The 18,171-nt window shown below is 38.8% G+C and overlaps 1 pseudogene; it reads left to right on the forward strand.

Annotated features, from left to right (window-relative positions):
- Positions 1 to 866: 866 nt before the first annotated feature.
- LOC143380720 (thyroid transcription factor 1-associated protein 26 pseudogene) overlaps positions 867 to 18,171 on the forward strand; it is a 92,352-nt pseudogene continuing 75,047 nt past the window's right edge.

The following is an 18,171-nucleotide window of genomic DNA, read 5'->3' on the forward strand; positions in this document are numbered from 1 at the left end:
GAAATTCATTCAGACAAATAAAGACCCATGCAAGGCCACACCTCCCACCTTTACTGACCATACTCCTGAGTTAGCTCTCTTGAACATAACCAGGATGGTCAAAACCACCTTTTCTGCTCACATTGTGACCTATCTCTTAAAAAAAGCATTTCATGTGTTAGAGCCCATCTAGTTAGTTAAAACTGCCCAAAGTTGGTCTGGTGGCAAGTGCCTGTGATCCTAGCTACTAGGGAGGCGGAGGCAGGAGGATCTTGAGTTTGAGGACAGCCTTAGCAACATAGCAAGGCTGTCTCAAAAATCCAAATCAAATCAAACAAAGAACTGCCCAATCACCTCATTTTGCTGAAGTAATAGAAAAACAAGGCATTGATTTATAAACCCATTTGACAAACATTTACTGGGCATCCACTATGCAGCATCAAATTTAATGACAATCCAAAGCCTGAGCTACTTTGTCAGTCCCCTCACAAGCGCTCTAAAAACTAAGTGCTCTAAAGCTCCTATGTTAATTCAAGAGTATTCAAAGGTGAAATGTTTGGATTGTGAGAGCCATAACCCAATCAGTCCATCCTAGTTTGAATGAACTGGATGATACCTATAGGCAGGTGGGGTGTGGCTAGAGGAGCTAGGTCTCTGGAGGTGTGTCCTAGAAGGCCTCATCCTCCCTATGGCCTCACCCACCCCGACCCTCTCATGGGTTCCTGGTCACCGTGAATGGAGCAGCACTCTTCCACCTGACTGAAGCATAATGTCTCCCATGATCCACAGCTTCACATGAGAAGATGCACTAGGCTAAACACTTTTCTCTTTTGTTAAATTTGGGACTCGGAAATTAGGGTAACTAAGTTAGTGAGCCATAGGAGCCAATGGAAAAGGTGCATGGAGACTACTTGCAGTATGACCAGGAAGAGAAGAGGAGACCAATTATAACTTGGTAAGTAGTATTTGATGACTGATATTAAGGAAAAAAAAAAAAAACATTGTGGGTTTGGGGAGTATAGAGGGTACAGGGCTTGCATTTGCAAGGCCCTAAGGTTTGGTCCTCTGCACTGGAAAAAATATCCCAATAATCTGGTGGTTAATTTGTTACATGATCAAATTACTATTAGGTCTTAAATTATAATATTCTGAAATGTCTAAAATTCTCAAAATCTGTTTGATTTGTCTTGATTTTTTTTCTTTTGCATTTGATGCATTTGTGAAGCTCCATTTTTCGAAAATTCAGTGTTACAAAGATATCTGAGCTTTTTAGTATTGAAGTGATAAAGAAACTTTAGAAACACTCTAAATGCAGTGCTAAGAGAGATATTTTAAGTAAAAATGACATTTTGTTAGCCAAGAGCTATTGATCATTGCTTGCCTTCCCTAACTCCCTTCTGTTGAAATACTCTCTGTTATTGCCAAACAATTAAAAAAGAGCAAGCCAAGGTGGTGGTGCAGACTTGTAATCCCAGCCACCTGGGAGGTTGAGGCAGGAGGACTATAAATTGGAGGCCAGCCTGGGCAACTCAGCCAGACCCTGTCTCAAAATAAAGATAAAATAGGCTGCGAAGTAGCTTGGTGGTAAAGTACCCCTGGATTTGTTCAGTCCTCAATAACACACACACACACACACACACACACACACACACACACTGACCCTCTCTTCTTTCATGTCAGCATAATGTCTCCCAACTTCCACAGCTTCACATGAGAAGATGCACTAGGCCAAACACTTTTCTCTCTTGTTAAATTTGGGACTAGGAAACAAGGGAAACTGAGTCAGTGAGCCATAGGAACCAATGGAAAAGGTGTATGGAGGCTACTTGGTGCAGCATGACCAGGAAAAAAAGAGAGGAAGCCACTCCGCGACCCTAAGGAGTAGAGCAGGGCTTAAGTGTCGTGGTGGATTTGAGGCATCTTCAGAAGCTCCGGGGCTAGGGTAGCAATGTTCAGTAGTGCAGTGATGGGCCTGGAGAGCAGTGACCTCATCAGTCCATCCAGGTGTGAATGGACAGACTGGAGGGTAACTGTGGGCAGGTGGGGCATGGCTGGAGGAGGGGGTCACTGTTGTCTGCCTGGAAGGATGCATCTTCCCTGTGGTCTCTTCCCCGCTCCTTCTCTCTGCTTCCTGTCTACATGAGGGGGGCTGCTTTCCTCTGCTCTGCCCTGAGGCCATGATGTCCTGCTTCACCTTGGCACCAGAGCAATGGAGTACACCAGGCCTGGGCCGAAACCTCTGGAACTGTGAGCTAAAATAGACCTTTCCTCCTCCAAGTGGCTCTTGTTGGGTATTTTGGTCACAGAGACAAAAAGCTTATCCCGACATGCAGAACTAATAATATAAATTGTATCCACAGATTCCTCTGATAATCTCTGCCTTCATGTGAAAGTGAAAATAAGACAAGACAAATTCTGGGTAGTACCCATGAAATAATTACAGGAGAAGAAGAGGAGTCTCCATTTCTTTTTGTCTGTGATCTCTCTAGCTCTCTCTTTCTCTTTCCATCTCTCTAATTATCTAACTTGCACGTCACACCAAGTAGTCTTAAAATTCCTAACCTAGTAAAACAAAAGATGAATGCTATTGAAGAACATCAGGGTGTGCTACTCTAATCTGTACCACTTTGGCATATCAATTATTTTAAGCTGGAGGCAAGGGACAGACAGCAGACACAAGAGCTCTCTGCTCTTCCACTTTCTGCCTAATCGCCAGGCATAAATTCATCCCTCTTGTACCTGCATGAGGACAGTGATCCTTATAACTGAAGATGGGAGAGATGGCCCTCAGATAAATCTGCATAAATGATGCTTACTAAGCATAACCCTTTTCTCCCACGTCTTTGATAGTCACTTTCCCATTGTTTATCAGCCCTAAAAGTCCCAACACCTTTTCCTTTGTCTAGTGATTTCTCTATAATTTATTGTCCTTTCTTAAAATGATTTTTGCGACATCAAGTCTAATTGCTTCTTTAGGTTTCACTTCATTTCTACGAAGCCTCTGTGCAGATAAAAAAATTAATGCCAATAAAATTTGTGCCTTTTTCTCCTGTTAATATGCATTTTGTTAGTTAAATTTGTAGACCTCAGCTGCAAAATTTGAAAGAGTAAAATGTTTTTTCTCCCTTATACTCTGTTTTCCTTATTTCACTGTTGCTAAGTAAAGCAACAATCATTTTCACCTACTTCCTTTTTTTTCTTTTTCTTTTTCTTTTCTTTCTCTCTCTCACTTATTATTATTATTATTTTTTAAAATTGGGGATTGAATCCAGGTGATCTGCCACTGAGCTACATGCCCAGCCCTTTTTTTTGGGGGGATGGGGGGTGGGGCAGGGTCTTACTAAGTTGCCCAAGCTAGTCTCAAACTTGTGATCCTCCTGTCTCAGCCTCCTGAGTACCTAGGATTATAGCATGTGCCACCACATCCGGCCATTTTTATGCCCTTTCTACCAATAAAATTTATCTCTACAGTCTTCATTTTGCTTATAATGCTAGTAAGATGCTTTCCAGTTTTTTAACAAGACTCAGGAAGAAGGGAAAGAGATCCCCTCTGCTTTGCAGCTTCTGGCGGAGACTGGGCTTTTGGTGTCATTGAAAACATTGACATAATTTAATTTGATAAAGCACTAGAAACATTCATTAGGCTCCTGATCTTGCTCTTCTGTGCAATAAAGAAATTTCTGTGAATATTCATAACTGTTGATGACTTGTTTCCTGCTATTATTAATTTGCTTTTGGAAGCAAAATTAAACAAAGGGAATTTGCAAGATTGTAAAACCCTGAGAAAATGGTGCCATGTGCTGTGAAAATCATCTTTAAACAGAAATATATAATTCTTATTGTTTTTCCTTGCTTTTTTTGTCCCAATGACATGTAAAAACAGATATCTTTATATTCCTAAATAGCAATTATTTATAAGATTTTTTTTCTCATTCAAGTAGCCTTTTCTTCTCCATCATGTGGATGAGGGGATGAAGCAGACTGCTAATTTTTTTAAAAAAAATGATTAATGCTCTTATTTAATTGAATGGTTGTCATGAATTTTGAGTCAAATAATGCAAATAATTGATTTTCTTTAGTTGATATGGCTTGCTTTACCAGCTTGGAGAAAAATCAGTTCATATTCTCACATTTTTATTGGCAAGAAATAAAAATATCTCCCACTTGCTTTTCTTCTGCTTTTCCAATTGTTCAGGTGCCGGTGCAATGAGGCTTTAGCTCTTCCATGTCTCATGCAGATAACCAGGTAGGAGTCTATCAGCCCATTAGCTGATGTTGGCTTCAGATGCTGTTACTCAGCTGTGCTGCTGAATATCTTGGACAGCTGCATGGACTCTTGTCCATTCCTTCAGTGATACTTTTTCTGGCACAGATCCACTGTGGGCTCCTGGGCTTGGGCTACAAGGTTAGGTTCCCATGTTCAACCCCATGGCCTTTGTGGCATGGGTCTAGAAGGGTCCACACTCTGTCCTACTCTGTACCAGGGTCAGACTCCACACTTTGTCTTTTATTTGAGCAAAGTCTACCAGCCCATATTCCTTGTTCTCTTGCAGTTTTTTTCTACTTTGGGGACTTTTGACATCTTTTTCTTTAACTTCATAAAGTAAATATGTTTATTTAGATCAGTTTTAGAGGCTTAAATGTTTAAGTTTTGGACTGGGCATGTCACTATAAGACATTCCATTTTGGCATACTGATTATTTTAAGCTGAAGGAGAGAGAGAGAGAGAGAGAGAGAGAGAGAGAGAGAGAGTGCAAATTCAAGAGCTCTTTGCTTTTCCACCCTCTGTCTAAGAATGAGGCCTCTGGTGCAGGACTCATGGCGGATGGTACCCCCATAGTGGGTTATACATTGGACATCCACAGGCCTAAGTGAAGAATCACTGTTTTTAACAAAAGCAACCTCTCTAAGTCTCTGTTATAATCTGAGACTCTTAAGTACCTCTGGAAGGTCACAAGCTGCCAATAATAGGGCCAACAGAAGAAGGATTTGAGGTCTGCACTTACAAAGGGAGAGATGGGTTTTTAAATCTGTATGTGTTCATATTTATAGAGAGCAGGCTGTGTCCCGCTCAGAGTGACTCTATGACAGTTTTCAGGTTAAACCTTTGTTACTCCATTTTGTAGAGCAGTTTGCCATAAATTACTCCATTGTAAGTGCTGAGGTAGAAGGACTGTACATCTTGTTTACACAAATAAACAACCCCCACCTGGCTGGCACAACCATAAGGCACAAACTGATAAATAAATGAATTGTGCTAATGAGAATGACCATCTGTGACCTTATTAAAAGACCATCACTCTTTGCTTTCATATCCGCTTTCTTCCTCCTGAACCCCTGTGGCTGCCTTAATCCTTTCTTAGCCCTTCTCTAATATATATGTTTGTGGGAAGTGTGATATGTGACTTGAGTGTTACAGATACTTGAAATTAAGATTGGAATACAAGAACCTGGGGCCGCCTGCCTTATGACGACCAGGTGACCCACAAGTATTCTGTGAACTGCCACTAATGAAATGATGGTGTAGCCTATGAATTTATTTTTATTCATTAAAGACACAAATGTGTTTGATCTATGTTAATGACAGAGCACGCTCACAACAGCATCGTTGAGGAGAAATCTCAGTATTCACTCCAAAACAAATTGTACCTCTGAAAAATATAGAGAAAAAAAAAAAAAAACTTCATTGATCCACTCAAGTTCAGGAAAGGGGAGGGGGTGTGTGCTGGAAAATTAAACTGTTAAAGATTAGCAAGAGAAAAAAAATATGCTTTTAGGTATAAATAATGGGAGTGCTCAGTGATGAATAAGTTGGGGGGCGGTTAGAAGGTGGGGCTTGTATGCCATCTTAATAGATGAAAGGGAGGAGAGGAACTTAGGGGAAAGCAAATGACTTTTCAGAAAGATAAATGGGCTGGTGGGAGGTCTGACAGTCTGGTGACAATGTCTGGGTGTGGTGCCAACTCACTTCCAGGCTCTGAGAAGATTGGAGAGGCTCCTGGGGAGGGAATTTATGACAAGTAAGTTCTTCTGGAAGTCTCTGCTTTTAGGCAGATAAAGGACCTCAGGAACTCAAAATGCCTTCATCTTAACATTGTTTTTATGTCACAGTGACATATTTAGTGGTGGCATATTCTTATCCCCTTCAAATAGGACTGCTTCACTTGAACAATATAAAATATTTGAAAATATAAGGCACACAGTTTCTGTCCTTTTCCTTTTGAATAAAAGTATAGTTCAAGGAAGTTCAATTTAAAAAATAACCCTGCGGAGGTGGGGAGGGGGCACTGGAGGAGGTGCTCTGGGGTAGAAAGCCTGCTCAGCATGCACCAGTCTTGAGTTTGATCCACAGCACTGCCAAGATAAAACTGAAAAAATAAGAAAATCACCCCCAATACCTTCGAGTCTCGTTAGACAGACAACCACAATTATTTTTAACCCTATTTATGTTTGTTCCAATAAATCTTGGATAAAGGAGCTTTGTGATCATGAAAGTCCCTCTACTGTGAAAATGATATAGGGATTTAGGATAGAGAGAGAGAGAGAGAGATGCTGAGTCTTAAAGGAAACACCCATGAGCCATTAAGATGCAGAAGGCTCAGTTGTAAATCTTGAGGACATGCTTTTGTAAAATGAGGGAATTCATAAGCAAAGAAAAAATTGGCCTGAAATTGTATAGCTCCACCCTGTCTCCATCTCTTGTCCAGTTCCTGGCACCAGCCCTCTATAAATAATATGAACACCCCACACCAATGAATTACGGTCACTCCCTCCGGAGATAGCTCACTTTCTCCCTTGAATGTGTATTTCCGCTGAACCCCAATAGCATCTCTTTTTTGAGGTTGCCCTCCTCTCCCTTGAATGTGTATCTACTGGACTAAATAAACCTCTATGTGTGCCTTTGACTTACATGCTGGAATTCTTTTTTTGTCATATATGTGTCAAGAACCCCATACCCTGCTAGTTCCCAATAAAGATCCCCCTTCCCTCTGGGAACTCCTCAGACCCTTCTTCAGAGACATCTCTTCTCCCACCACAAAACCTCACCTAATGGCAGGAATAAATTCTGATGTCAATGGCCCTTGACTGGTGTTTCTCATTGGCTAATTCCATGGTGGCCCATGTGGCACATTGGTATAGGAAGTGAAACTGCAATTAACTCACATCACAAAAGCTTGGTTTCTTATTTCTAATTTTCTACTCTTGTGAATGTTAGTATGTTGTCGCTGGAATCTTAACACTTTTCTTTCCTGCTTGACGTGTTTTTATCTACATGATGGTTTATCATATCGGTTTATTCTACTATCCACTGAAGCCTAAATGTGGGTTACTTTTTTCTCCCCACAGGAAAGATAAATTTAGAGAAAGTATCATTTTCAAGTCAATTTTGTAGCTAAGAGTCTATGAATCTAAATAAGACAAAAAAAAAAATGACTAAACCCTAATGTAGTAGAAAATAATTGTCTTTAGTTTAAATAACATTGAGCCCCATAACCTCTGGGACACTTTTTTTTTTATATTCTTTACTATAGTGGGTACTCAATAAAGGCCTTGAAATAGTGTCTTTGTTCCATGGCCAATAGAGATTTTCCCACCACAGCAGATGGTGATTTAACTTTAAATTGGCCTGAAAAGGGACACTTTTTATTTTCTTGGAGATGGTGATGGCTTCCAGAAGATAAACCCCCATAGAATGTTAATTCTGGCAGGTTAGATTTTTCATATAATCTTAATTGGAAGAATAAGGAGTAATGTCTGCAAGTTGACCAATAAATACTTCCCACGTGGGAAAGATCTACATGGAATTGTTGTTAATGATGTCAGGGGCTCCAGCTTCTTCGACAGCTGATGACTGTCATAAATCCGGACTTCCCTCTGGTGATTTATCTTGGTAGATTCCATGTAGAGGCCCATTCTCCCTTTGCTTCCACAAGGCCCCTAAACATTCTTGAAGAACTGCAATTTTATATTTATGTTTCCTGGAGGACTCTCCTGAGCCAATAACAGCATCTGTTCCCACAGTTTGCAGGGCATTAAAGACAGAACTCCTTTCAGCACTCTATGATCTATAGCGGACACTTATCAGCCACATTTTAATCAGTTTCTCTCTCCTCTGCTTCTAAGGAGAAGTGTTTTCCACACCACGGCTTTGACAGATAGAGGCTCCTGTCAGTTGTGTTCACAAATTCATGAGAAAATTAGTTTGCGGTTATGAAATACATTACATTTTCCTTACCCGGGCACGTTTCTATCAAGAGGAAGATTTGCTACTTGCCTAGGAAGGGCAGGCTGAGTTGCCTGTCCTTTGTTACAACGCTGAATGACACTTTGAGAGTGCCTCCATCTGTGTTTATTCATTTTCAGATAAGAAGACCTTTATGTGTTATGAGGATTATGTCACATAAAATATTTTTAATAAAACAATTGTGTAGATCCAAGCTGTGCTTTGAAACGATCATTTGTTTTATGGGAATCTTGTTTCTGAATTGACATTTATAAATCTCACATGAAATGACACCTTATGAAATTATTTCACAATGCTGAAGAAAGAAATCCTGGAAATAAATGATTTAAATATATGCATTCCCCAAATCTATCACTGCTGGACCCTGGAACCATTGTATGGGTATTGTTATGAAGTTTTAAATAATGAAGGAATCTTTGAGTGTCCCTCTCAGAAATTATGTCAGGGTGGTAATTCACTATGTTTAACATAGAACAACCGTTTGGAGAATTGTCAATGAATTCAAAGTAAAAAAATAAAAATGAGGACTACAATTGGTTTATGAAGCAGGTTACACAAATATAAAATATTCTTTTTTGAACGGTTTTCACACACCCTTTGTGTTAATCAACTTTTTGTCAAAGTGACCAAAACACCTAATGAGAGAACAACTTCGAGGAGGAAAAGTTTGTTTGGGGTTTATGTTTTCAGAGGTTCAGTTGTGATTGTCCAGCTCCATTGCTCTGGGCCTGAGTTGGGGTAAAACATCCTGGTCAGAGGGAGTGGCACAGGAAAGCTGCTCAGTACATGGCAGCATGTGGAAAAGAGAGATAGATAGAGAGAGAGAGAGAGAGAGAGAGAGAGAGAGAGAGAGGGAGGTTGGGACAGATATAATCTCCAACTAGCCTCCAAGACTATGTCCCCCAGTGAACTATTCCTCTAGCCACACTCACCTGTTACAGTTACCACCCAGTAGTCCATTCAAATTATTAATCTATCAATGGATCAACCTACTGATGTGGTTATACCCCCACAATCCAATTATGGTCTAAAAGTCCCACCTCTGAATCTTGCTGTATTGGGGACCATGCTTGCAAATGCATGAGATTCTTGGGGGACATTTCAGATCCCAAACTTAACATCCTTTAAAATGCACATGTGAATTACAGTCTTTAAGAGACCAATAATATTGAATTCTGTTTCCAAAGGTGATTTGAGCAGATTCATTTTTTTTTTCCTAATGTATTTTGTGGAACTCGTGTTTGATCTAACATATTTGGGAGAGTGCTTGCTGGTCTAGCACGATTCCTTAGTGCTTCAGTGGAAACCATGGGACCCAGAGAAGAGAATTCACACACCTAGGATGATTCAGATGAGGATTCAGAGCAGAACTACATCTCCCCATGTCTCTGTTCTTTCCATGATTCCATAGTAGCTCCACTTAGTTATGCTTCCTTACATGAAGACCACTATTAGAATAGTTCCAATGTAATTTTTTTTCAAAATATAACTTTTTAAAATTAGTTTTTCTTATATCTATATGTTGTAATAGTAATCTTTATATTTGCACGTATTTTCAGTTTGCATTTTTTTATTGTGGTAGAAAAGCATAAAAGTCATTTGCCATCTGGCCATTTTTCAGCATACAGTTCAATAGTGTTAGGTAGATTTACATTGCCATGTAACAGATATCCAGAACTTTTTGCAGTAGACTTTTTAAAATTAGACTTTTTAGATTTGTTTATTTCACTTTTTATTTTTTGTGGAGATGCTGAGGAGTGAACCTAGGCCTCGTGCAATCCAAGCACATACTCTACCATGGAACTATAACTCTAGCTTCTATTTATTATTTTTTAAGCATATTATTTAATAGAGTTTTGCATTTTATGAATACATTTCTAGTTTTTTCAAAAATGATTTATTGGAAATTGAATATTTTAAAAAACATTTCAAAACATTAAAATATTTGTGATATTTCAATTTATGATAAGGATAAAATAGATAAAATAGATTGAATTTTTGGAGCAAAATGAAACAGAAGGTATGGGGATTCTCAATATATTCCCTGACCCCACATGCCTCCTTCATTATCTTAGTCTCCATAATTTTGCCTCGTTGTTTAGTTAAAGTCATATAGTATGTAGGCTTTTCAAGATTAGCTTCCTTCACTTAGTAATTTGCATTTGAAATTCCCACATGACTTTTCATGGCTCAATAATTCATTTCTTTTTAGCACTAATAACTTTCCATTGTCTGGATATGTACGTCACCGTTTATTTATCCATTCACCAACTGAAGGACATTTGATTGCTTCCAAATTTGACAATTATGAATAAAGCTGCCATCAGAATCTTTGTGCAGGTTTTTGTGTGGGTGTAAATTATAAGCTCATTGGCATAAATATAAAGAAGCAAATTGCTAGGTAATATGGTAAAAGTATGTCTAATTCTGTAAGAAAACGCCAAGCTGCCTTCTAAGCTGACCACACATTTTCCATTCCCATCAGCAGTGAGATTTCCTGTTGCTCCATAACCTCACCAGCATTTGTTGTTGTCAGTGTTTTGAATTTTGATCATTCTAACAGGTATGCATATAATTTTAAAATTTATTTAAATTTTTATATTGGATTTAGAATTAAAAAAAAAAACTAAGGGAGGAAACATCTATCTGCTAGATTTATCTCTTGACAATCTCATTCCTCTCTCCAAGAGATGCTTTGAACTCTCAGCATTTCTTTTGGTGTCTGCCTCCATATTTAAAGGCAACACTGCAATGCCTTAATTTATTAACTTTATAATTATATATTCACTTTCTATAATGAAAGATGAAGATTTAGCTTTTTAAAACTATGTTTTCTTGCTGGGCGTGGCACCTTTGTAATCCCAGAGATTTGGGAGGCCAATGCAGGAGGATTGAAAATTTAAGGCTACCTGGGTAACTTAGTCAAGACTCTGCATCAAAATAAAAAGTGGAAAGGCCTGGGGATGTGGCTCGTGGTAGAGTGTCCCTGGATTCAACACCCCTGGATTCAGTCCTGGTACTGCAAAAAATAACCCTAGGCCGGGTGGAGTGGCACATACTATAATTCTAGCAATTCAGGAGGCTGAGACAGGAGGATCACAAATTTGAGGCCAGCCTCAGCAACTTAGCAAGGACATAAGGAATGTAGCAAGGACCTGTCTCAAAATAAAAAAAAAATAATAATAAGGGTTAGGGATGTGGTTCAGTGGTAAAGTGCCCCTGGGTTAATCCCCAGTGCCAAAATAAGACAACCCCAAGAACAAAAAACAAAACAAAACAAAACAACAACAACCCCCCACCCAAACAAACAAAAACCCCACTGTGCTTGGGCTGGGGATGTAGCTCCGTGGTAGAATACTCACCTTGTATATGTAAAGCTCCTGGATTTACTCCCCAGTACCACGAAAACAACAGTAACAAAACCACAATACTTTCCTCTCAGCTCAACTTCATCACTTACTTTCTTAGTTGTGTTTTTTTGAACAATTTTTTGTTTACCCTGAGTGAATACTAGCTTTGATTTTCATTTGCTTTATTTTTACGCACATACAAATATATAAAATATTTATACAAATGTATTTATATATCTATGATAAGATATATACATTTTTAAGGAATTTGCAGGGTTAGGATATAGCTCAGAGGTATAGTGTGTGCCCAAAGCCAGTTCTGGGTTTGATCCCCTGTAACACAAGAATAAAAAAGGAATTGGCTCATGAGATTGTTGAGGCTGGAAAAGATGGCAGGCTGGAGACTCAGGGAAGAATTGATATTACAGCCTGAAGCTGAAGGCAGTCTTGAGGCAGAATTCCCTCTTCCTCGGGGGAAGTTATCCTTTGTTTTCATAAGATCTCCAGTTGAAGCCAGGCTTTAGCTACTGTAGTTCCAGCTACTGGGGAGGCTCAGGGAGGAGGATTGCAAGTGCAAGGCCAAACTTGGAAATTTAGCAAGAACCTGTCTCAAAATAAAAAATAAAAAAAGCTGGGGAAGTAGGTCATGGTAAAGCACCTCTGGGTTGATCCCCAGTACCAAAAAAATTAAAAAAAAAAATGGCCTCCAACTGATTGGATGAGAACCACCCACTGTTTGACATTGTTAAAGGTAGTCTGTTTTACTCAAAGCCAACTGGGTAAATGTCTGCACTGGTATTTGATCAAATACGTGGGTACTGTGGTCTAGTCAGGTGGATACAAAATTAACCATCACACTTACATAAGTGGAACCACACAGCATTTGTCCTTTTATGTCTGGCTTATTTCTCTTAGCACAGTGTCTTCAAGATCCTTCCATGCTCTAGTGTGTGTCGGAACTTCTTTCCTTTATGAGGCTGAGTAATATTGCAATGCATAGATATACTGTATTTTGCTTATCCATTTATCTGCCAATGGACTTTCTGGCTTCCATATTTTAGTTATTGTGAATAATACTGTTATGAACATGGGTTTAAAATACTTCCTTTAGTCCTTACTTTCAATTCTTTTGGGCATACACGTATAAATAGAATTGCTGAATTCTATAGCTCTCACCTGTTTTTAATTTTGAAATCTATTAGTTAGATATTAGACTTCCTAGACTGATTCTCTTATTTTCTCATCCCCCACCCCTCTTCTGGTTGGCATTCCTTTTTATTGTGTTTCTGGAAATTTTCCTTTATCATGGTCTTTAACTCTTCTCCCTTGAAGTGTAACTCTTGAAGTGAATCACAAGGCAATTTTTATTTTTGTCTGATCTTCTTTCATTATTCTGCGGGACTAGTTCTTTCCTGTCCATGAAAGAAATTTAAGGCCATTCATTAAATTTTTGTCATTGTTTTCAGATCACCAAGATACTTATAAGTTCCATCTCTTAATCAAATTTTAATCTTGATTTAAAATTAAATCTCCCTCTTTCTCTGGCTCATGTTGCTGCAGATGGGGAGGTCTAAACTAGTGCAGGGAGAGTGGACTCTGTTTCTTGTTTCCATAATTACTTGGCACTTAAATTCCTTGAGGTGGGAACATCATTCTAATCATATTTTCCAATCCTCCTCCCTTCTGGGAAAGAAACCCTGTGAAGGGATAGAAGGGGAAGAGAACTTATCCATGGTGACGATAGGGGTCAAGGTGTGTGGCTTATAATAGGTAATGCTTTCCTATTTGATTTCATTAGAAAACATAGGATTCTTTATTTATATATATATATATGTATATGTATTTTTGTGTATATGCATATACAAATATATGTATATATGTACATTTGGATTCTTTACATATTTATCATAATAATTTAATATAATGTAAAATATATAATATCAAATCTAGGGCATCACGCATGCCTAGTGAAATGCTCTATCACTAAGCTATATCTCCAGCCTGTGATTGATATATATATATCAATATACATACATACATACATATACATATATATATTATATAATACATATTATATAAGAAGTTTATATTATTGTTATAAAATATATAATATAATATGCATATATATATTAAACTAAGAAGTTTATATATTTTGCAACCTCATTAACAGATATGAAATGTCAGCATTTGTGCAATCCTTGTATAAAATTTCAGCTGTGTTGAAGCATCAACTCTTCTGAGGACCATTTCACATATCTCAACAACCTCATCATCCTCCAAAAAGGTTCTCCTCCTGCATATCCTCCACCACAGCTCCTGCCTGCTTCTATTTTACACACCATAGGCTGCACTGGACTCATGGGTTGGCTCATCTGTTTCTCTCCCAGTGAATAAGCTCTTTGAGGGTCCTCATTACTCTCATTTTCTTTCCACTATTTGAACTGGAATGTTGCTAAATAAATTTTTATTGCATGGAATAGACAGAGCTTAGAGGCCAAAGATCAAAAATTCTGCAAAAGAAGTCCCTAAAATGAGCACTGATTCCGGAAGAGAGGCTTTTGTCTTTCGGGGGATAGACCCCAATCTCTGGTTCCATCCTCCTTTGTCCTGCTGCAGTGAGTAGGGAAGCAGGTTACCATTTGTGGACTGTGAGCTCAGCGCTGCCTCTACTTAGCTGGCATTGGACAGTTGCACTCAGAACATTTTCCATCTGATGAGAGTCTGATCACAAGGATGAATGAAGCTCAATACCTAAAGGGTTGCTGGAATCTTACCTGCAGATACTTGGAGAATTACCATATTGTGGGGGAAAAAAATCAGTCTGAAAAATGGACAAACAAAAGATAATGAGAAAGGCTAGCTTGTCAATATTGGTTCACCTTTCTGAGAGACGTATTTTTAAGCCGTAAAAGTGTACAGTGTGTTTTATGGGTTTTGTCTTCATAGCTCTATAAAATCATAGTTTTATTGGTGTGAGCCCTCAGTGTGAAGTAAATGATAGATAAGCAGATGATCATTTCATTTCCTGGTGGAGATGAGCTGTTCTGGGCTTTATTGCACCTAATCCTCCACTAAAAGAAAGGCCTAAAGTGCTCAGTAGCTCATTCTCTTTGGCAGATATGAGCTGTAAACTGGTTTTCATCTGTTGTTTCTCCTTATTAAACTAAAAAAAATCCAACTATTATAGGTTCTTATTTCTCTTGTGGGGAACTTGGAAATAATTTTTAAAATCTTTCTTTCTTATTTCTCAGATGCCATTTCAGTAGTACCTTCAGTGACCTGGAATATGGTTTTAATTAGTTGCAGCATAACAACTACCATTGGTAGAGGTGGATTTGGATCAGAATCCCAAGATTAGTCATGTTTTCCCTTGGCACAACGGTGATTCTTGACCACTCTAACTAGGAGAGAACTCTTCTATCTTGGTGCTACTATCACTTTTTGTTTGTACATTATAAGTAAAATTCCTTTAATCCAGGAGACTTGTATAGTAGCATGCCTGATCCTGGTCTCTTTATCTCTTCCATCCCTGCAGTTGAGACTGCCTAGCTTTGGCTGGTACAGGGCAGGAAATTGATTTTCTCTTTCATGTCAAGTCTGGAAAACAGTCTTCGGCTCTGTGGAGTTTTGAGCCTAGTAGGAGATGATGAGGAAGGTACATCAAGATTTAATATTTAGCTGGGCGCAGTGGCGCATGCCTGTAATCCCAGTGGCCCGGGAGGCTGAGACAGGAGGTTTGTGAGTTCAAAGTCAGCCTCACCAAAAGCGAGGCGTTAAATAACGCAGTGAAACCCTGTCTCTAAATAAAATACAAAATAGGGCTGGGGATGAGGCTCAGTGGTGAGTGCCCCTGAGTTCAATGCCCAGTACTACCCCCCCACCCCACCACCAAAAGGCATAATATTAAAGAGAGCTACAGTTGGTTAGAGAGGCTCACTCTCCAGGAGTGGGGACACAGAGGAGGTGCATTTGCGGATCCTCTGACTGCACACTCTCCTCATGAATCCTAAGTCAGGAATCATGCAACTTCCTTGTCAGGGAACTATGTTCAGTAACTATGATCACACTAGAGGGGGAGAATTTGGGATCACAATCACAGTTCAAATGATTATATTACATAAATATGGGGCAAAAGCAGTTGGTCACCCCTAAAGTCACAAATTCTGGCACAGGTAAGATTCCATAGGTACACTATTAGTCCACAGGGTGTCTGCTGGGAACTGGTAGGTTGTCCCTAAGCCTCCACTCCATCATAAGCCACTCCGTGAAGGGGAAAGTCTAGTGTATTCATGTTGCTTTTAAAAATAAATAAATAAGAATGGGAAGTTATATTCCATATATGTATACTGTGTCAAAATATATTCTACTGTCATGTATATCTAAAAAAAAAAAGTAAAATTTTTTTAAATACTTATTTCTTAGTTTTTTTTAGTGGACACAATATCTTTACATTTATGTGGTGCTGAGAATCGAACCCAGTGCCTCACGCATGCTAGGCGAGTACACTACCACTTGAGCCACATCCCCAGCCCTAATTTTTTTTTTTTTTTTAAAAGACATTTTCTTTTCATCTCACTCCACATGATGTGGAGTTTCACTGGTCAAGTATTCATATATGAACATAGAAAAGTTATGTCTGATTCATTCTATTGTCTTTCCTATTCCCATCTCCCCGCCCTTCCCTTTATTAGCCTTTGTCTCATCCAGTGAACTTCTATCCCCCCCATCCCTACTTATTATGAGTTAGCATCCATATATCAGAGAGAACATATGGCCTTGGTTTTTGGCATTGACTTATTTCACCTATCATGATAGTCTCTAGTTCCATCCATTTACCTGCAAATTCCATCATTTCATTCTTCTTTATGGCTGAGTAATATTCCATTGTGTATATTTTCTTTATCCACATTTTCTTTATCCATTCATCTGTTGAAGTGCACCTAGGTTGGTTCCATAGTTAGCTATTGTGAATTGAGCTGCTATAAACATTGATGTGACCGTGTCACTATAGTATGCTGATTTTAAGTTCTTTGGGTATATGCTGAGGAGTGGGATAACTGGGTCCAATGGTGGGCAGTTCCGTTCCAAGTTTTCTGAGGAATCTCCATATTGCTTTCCAGAGTGTTTGCACCAATATGCATCCCACCAGCAATGTACGAGTGTACCTTTACCCTCACATCCTCGCCAACCTTTATTGTTACTTATATTCTTTTTTAAAAATATTTTTTAGTTGTAGATGGACATAATGCCTTCATTTTATTTATTTATTTTTATGCAGTGCTGAGGATCATACCTAGTGCCTCACATGTGTTAGGCAAGCGCTCTACCACTGATCTACAACCCCACCCCCACTTGTATTCTTGATAATTGCCATTCTGACTGGAATGAGATGAAATCTCTATGTAGTTTTAATTTGCATTTCTCTAATTGTTAGAGATGTTGAACATTTTTTTCATGTTTGTTGTATTTCTTCTTCTGTGAAGTGTCTATTCAGTTCTTTTGCCCATTTATTGATTTTATTTTGGTGTTAGAAAACGTCTTTTCATATGTTAAAGGACTTATTTGTAAAAAATAAATAAATAAATAAATAAATAAATAAATAAAATCTAGATCCTGTCCTTCACTGTGTGAAGGAGGGAGAGGGAGGGGGGAGGGGGAGGGAGGGGAGGAGGAGGGGGAGGAGGAGGAGGCGGCAGAGAGAATGGAAATTTAGACACTTGATGATTAAAAATGTTGCTTTGAAACAAGAAGATTGGTTTAAAGCTATTATCTAAATTTATTAGCTTTTTCTTTCTTTTCTTTCATTTCTTAGGGAAATGTCAGTCACTTATTAAACATCTCTCTGACAGAGAAATCCAAAGATTCTTTGGCCCCTGTCTTCTAGTTTCACAAGGCTTCACTCATAGACAGACAAACCTGGTTTACTTGTGTGCTTAGTGATTCCATCTTTCATTACTTTATACCTCTGCAAATTGTGTGTAGTTTCATTTCTCTTCTAGTCTTCATGCTTTTGCTGTTCTGTCCCTTCTCTCTCTCTCTCTCTCTCTCTCTCTCTCTCTCTCTCTCACTCTCTCTCTCTCTCTCTTTCTTGGTACTGAGGATTAAACCCGGGGATGCTTAATCACCAAGCCACATCCCAGCTCTTTTAATTTTTAATTATTTTGAGGAAGAGTCTCATTAAGTTGCTGAGGGACTTGCTGAATTGCTGAGGCTTACCTTGAATTTGCAATCCTCCTGTTTCAGCCTCCTGAGTCACTGGGATTATAGGCATGCCCAACTGCCCCCAGCTGTCTTCCTTCTTTAGATCCCTATCTCCCCTGCTTGCTTTTGTGCTAGTAACTGGGGTCCATTCCAGAAGCTTAAATTTGGGGTCCCAATTATCTGGATTTAGTCACCTGCCAACATCAGAAATAAGAGGCAAAGATGACATAAATAAGAAAAAAATACATATAATTGCAATTTTGGCTCAACTGGGAAGATAGCTAATCTGCCTTTCCCAAACCATAGAAGCATTACAAGTTATAGGAGCGATCATTCACAGAGAAAAAAGGTTGAGAAATACACAGACGTAGATTCATCCAGATTTTTCTATTTTTG

The sequence above is a fragment of the Callospermophilus lateralis genome, chromosome 14 (assembly GCF_048772815.1).
Source record: "Callospermophilus lateralis isolate mCalLat2 chromosome 14, mCalLat2.hap1, whole genome shotgun sequence".
Taxonomy (NCBI): domain Eukaryota; kingdom Metazoa; phylum Chordata; class Mammalia; order Rodentia; family Sciuridae; genus Callospermophilus; species Callospermophilus lateralis.